Source organism: Sinocyclocheilus rhinocerous, unplaced genomic scaffold, assembly GCF_001515625.1.
Source record: "Sinocyclocheilus rhinocerous isolate Xijiao unplaced genomic scaffold, SAMN03320098_v1.1 scaffold265, whole genome shotgun sequence".
NCBI lineage: Eukaryota > Metazoa > Chordata > Actinopteri > Cypriniformes > Cyprinidae > Sinocyclocheilus > Sinocyclocheilus rhinocerous.
In genome coordinates this window covers 257,198-262,362 of record NW_015645861.1, presented here as the reverse complement: position 1 = coordinate 262,362, position 5,165 = coordinate 257,198, and the positions used below count along the sequence as shown (strand labels likewise).

Genomic DNA, 5,165 nt, shown 5'->3' with positions numbered 1-5,165 from the left:
GATAAAAATAAAATTAAAATAAGCATGTAACGACCACAAACGGAGGAAAATAGCGGAGTAAAAGTACCGATACATCACTTAAAATGTACTCAAGTAAAAGTACAAAATTTTTAAACTACTCAAAAAAGTACAATTACTGATAAAAACTACTTAATTACTGTAACGTGAGTATTTGAGAGAGAGAGAGAGAGAGAGGGGGTCACATCACAGTGGAGTCAGCTGTCTTAACCGTGGCTTGTGTACTGCAAACACATATTCATTACTGTGTCTGTCACGAGACTCTGTTCTCCTTTCGGGCTCTGTCTTTACATTTATTTTGAAAGATGAAGCTCGCGATTATGGTAAGGGGCGTTACATTTCCGACGAGTGCTTGCGGTGTTCGGCCAATCACAATGCACTGGGTCAGCTGGCCAATCAGAGCAGACTGCGCTTGTCGGAAGGAGGGACTTTGTAGAAAACGAGGCGTTTGAGAGAGGCAGGGCATAGAGGACCTACAATAATGTACAGTATTTGAAAAATAATGTGTTTTTTGAACATTAAAGCTTGTCAACATATTCTGTTACACCAAATACACAAAATAATGATCTTTAAAAAAGCATCATATGACCCCTTTAAAAAAAAAAAGGTTCTTTATTGGCATTGATGGTTCCATGAAGAACCTTGAACATCCATGGAACCTTTCAAATGCAGAAAAGGTTCTTTATAGTGGAATTATAGATTTTTTAAATGTTCTTCAAAATGGTTCACTGACAGAATCTTTGGGGAACCAAAAATGGTTCATGTATGGCCTCACTGCAAAAACACCTTTTTGAAGCCTTTATTTTTAACAGCGTGCTGATTGTCAAAATGGCATATTGTGAAAAATGTCATATTTTTAAGGCATAAAGTATATTCTATTTGTATAAAATGAGTTCTTATAATTGGTGCACACCCTGTTAAAAACCTCTGTGCTATACGAAATTCATGGTCTTTTTTATATAGAAACGTAACATATTTTTCTTAAATATATACATGCATGTGTTTGTATTTATATATACATAATAAATATACACAGTACACACATATTATGTAGACAAAAACTTTTATTTTGGATGCGATTAATCGCGATTAATCATTTGACAGCACTAGTTTAAAATAACAAAAACTTGGTTAAATAATAGTTAAAAATAGTTAAAATAAAAAAACATAAATATACAAATACATGTAAATATATAAATACTTAAATATACAAATGCAATGTTAATAAAATAAGTTTTAATATTTATATTAAAAGTTTTAATACAATATTTAAAAACATATATTAATACACTACCATTCAAACATTTGGGGTCAGTAAGATTTTTTATGTTCTTGAAAGTTTTTAAGCTCACCCAGGCTGATTTTGTTTGATCAAAAATAGTCAAAAACAGTATTATTGTGAAATATTTTTACCATCTATTCTATAACAACCATTGTCTGTTTTAATATATTTTTAAAAAATTTCTCTTTAATAGCAAAGCTGAATTTTTAGCAGCTATTACACCAGTCTTCAGTGTCACATGATCCTTCAGAAATCAAGAAATGTTCTTCTTTTTTATTAATTATTCGTTGTTCTGCTACTTAAGGAAGTATGAAAGTGTTTCAGGATTCTTTGAAGAATAAAGTTAAAAGAAGAGCATTTATTTGAAACAGAAATCTTTTGAAAAAAAATCTTTTGAAAAAAATCTTTTGTAACATTATAAATGTCTTCACTGTCACTTTCCAATCAATTTACCTACCCCAATTTTACACAACTTTTGTGTATGTTAAAATAAAGCAATAAGCCCCGTGAAGCCGTGGTATACAGTGAATTTATAACAGCTAAGGGTCGTTGTTAGGCACGACGCGAAGCGGTGCTATGTTTGTAGAGTCATTTACAACAACTTCGAACTTGGCTCAACCAATCAGAATCAAGAACCGGAACTATCCGTTTTATAATTATTCCTTATACATGGCACACACTAATGAATTATAAATATATTTATAGTCATCATTTCTCTTGTTCATTTGCCATCTTGGAGGGTTTTATAATTATTTTTATTTTTTTGACTGCACTATGGACTGCACTATGTTTCTCAGTCATCATGGTTGGGTTAACTTCAAGAGCAGTGAATGAGAGAGTACCACAAATATATTTTTTTGCATTCCCATTTGCTCAAATAGCAAAAGAAAAACTCCACGATAGTGTTTTCATGACTTTCAAAAAAAGGAAAAAAAATTGAGAGACTGATAACGGCAGTCAGACGAGAGAATGATGTCAAATTTACCATCAGTCCCATAGAAATTTGATGCATAGGTGATATGATACAAAGTATAGTGTTATATATGTACATAGCCTACATTAAAAAAAACAAAAAAACATCAAAATATAAGAAAAACTTTCGAGGATTTACGATGCTGATGACCATTGAACGCGTCGTCACAGTCTTGTGAAAAGGGTCCATTGTGATTGTCTTTTCCAAATTGCATGTCAGGCTGCCTAATGAGGTATCTTTAGCCGCCAGCATGTCTGGAGCATGTAAATAATGATCTCTCTGTAGGTTTTAAAACAGAGCAAAATGACTCCTTTAACAGTAATCAACCTACAGCATTAATTCATCTTCCACCACACAGCTATTATGGCCTGGGAGCGTGGTTTCCTGACCAGATCAAGTACCTCCAGTTTGAGGAGTACGAGTCCAACGTCAAGATCTTTCATCGTGAGAAAGTGGAACGCTTTCATTTCAACTTCACACTGCAAAATCAGGTCCACAAGGAGGGGGAGTATATCCATGACAGGTACATTTATTTATTCATTTACAGCAGTACTTAACAGTATTAACTTAACAGTCTCTCTGTCTTGATATAAATTATGTTTTATAGAATAAAGGACTATTGCAGGTACCGTTCAAAAGTTTGGGGTTGTTAGGATTAAAAAAAACAAAAAAACAAGTAATATTGTGAAATATTATTACAATTTAAAAAAACTGTTTTCTATTTGAAAATATTTAAAAGTGTATTTTATATAAATGTAATTTAATGTATGTGTATTGGTTGAGCAGTCATTTTTGTGTACTTTACATGCAGGTTTATCAACATAGAAATAAGAAACGTGAAGTTTGAGGAATCACTCTTTGAGAACTGTTATTTTGAGGACATCAGATCAACAGACACCTTCTTTGAGAACTGCACCCTTAAAAACACAGTCTTCTACAATACTGGTATTCAATACATTTTTTTATATATCTATTATATATTAAACTTCAGCCCATTCGATTTCTGAATGGTTATTTGGGGTTTCCCATCATTAACTGTCATTTTTGTCACGTTTCTTGCAGACCTGTGGGAAGATTCCAAGTTCATTAACTGTAAGCTGGAAAATACAACATTTCTGCACCCCAAAAAAGGCTGCCATCTAAATTTCCAAGAGGAAAATGACATCCTGATCTATCTAGTCAGCTTCCTGGGGAGTTTGTCTGTATTACCGGGCAACATCATAGCAGGTCTATTAATGGATAAAATAGGACGATTAAAAATTATAGGTGAGTGGTTACACAAAACTGTTATGGCTTTGTCAATGTCTTTCAATGGGCTTATAGTATCTAAATGAATTGTGTGTGTTTGCAGGGGGATCCATGTTAGGCTCTGCTGGCTGCACGTTCTTCCTGCTCCTGTGCTTCAGTCAGTGGGCTGTCGTCTTCTTCCAGTGCCTGGCTGGCAGCTATCATCAGCACTTTCACCTTTGGCAAGGTAATCGGCATCACCAAGATCATCCCCATCATCCTGTCCTTCTCAGCGCTAGTGTGCGGAGGACTGCTAGCGTTTAAGTTACCTGAGACACGAGAGGTCATTCTTCAGTGAAAAAGCCAAACTCCTCAAGGCCTCTGCGTTTGGTCCAGCTTGACACTGGATGAGCGCATGCTGGACAGCAAAAGGGCTGAATATGGTGTCATGCTAGAACCACTGTACCGTAGTATTACAGTCATAGTATTACTTCTTTTAAACTAAAGTTGTAGAGCACATATGTGACCCTGGAGCACAAAACCAGTCTTAAGTCGCTGGGGTATATTTGTAGCAAAAGCCAAAAATACATTGTATGGGTCAAATTTATCGATTTTTCTTTTATGCCAAAAATCATTAGGATATTAAGTAAAGATCATGTTCCATGAAGATATTTTGTAAATTTCCTACCGTAAATATATCAAAACTTCATTTTTGATTAGTAATATGCATTGCTAAGAACTTCATTTGGATAACTTTAAAGGCGATTTTCTCAATATTTAGATTTTTTTTGCACTTTCAGATTCCAGATTTTCAAATTATTGTACATCGGTCAAATATTGTCCTATCCTAACAAACCATACATCAATGGAAAGCGTATTCTTTCAGCTGTCAGATGATGTATAAATCTCAATTTCCAAAAATTGACCCTTATGACTGGTTTTGTGGTCCAGGGTCACATATTTGTTTAAAGTGTTCACAGAGGCTATATTTTGAGTAAGTAATCCAAAGTTTGGAAATATTGGTAAATACATTTGCAACAATTATACAAATTATTTAGATTTGAGCGTCATTATCAAATTCCCTTTTTTATATTGGAACAAGTAGTAACTTTTTGACTGTAAGTTCAATCTTTAAATGAGATCTCTGCATTTTACTTTTATTTAATATGTAAAAATCGAGTTCTTTTTGTTTTTTGGTGCAAAAATCTTTACACCAACTTCATCTGCTCACCATCTTTTGGTCATCCGCTAGTTTTTGTTGTGTTGTATTTGTTAATACTGTGGTAAATGTTTATTTCACATTAGATAATTATATTTTCACTGTGTTTTAACTCTAATGTTCTTGGATTCCCATCTTTTCAATTATTGTTTGTCATGCCTTTTAATTAGAAAATGATACAGAATGAAAATATTGTTTGTATGAGGATAGATATTTTTAAATTTGACTTATGTGAAGTGTATATAATGCTAATTTCCTGTGAGAAAATATGTAGATTATGTGATTTTGATTTTATTTTTCTGTTTTAAACACAAAATAGTAGTTTTAAGAGTTTCTTTTTTTCACTTTTGACCACAAAAAAAGTTTATTCAAATGTATTTTATTTTAATAGGTCAGCACTGATTAAATGCTGCAAAAGGGCCTCCATAGCAAGTCTTAATAGCTTT

General features: G+C 33.2%; 1 pseudogene; it reads left to right on the top strand.

The window, feature by feature from the left end:
- LOC107706931 (synaptic vesicle glycoprotein 2B-like) overlaps positions 1-4,039 on the top strand; it is an 11,211-nt pseudogene extending 7,172 nt beyond the window's left edge.
- The last annotated feature ends 1,126 nt before the right edge of the window (positions 4,040-5,165 follow it).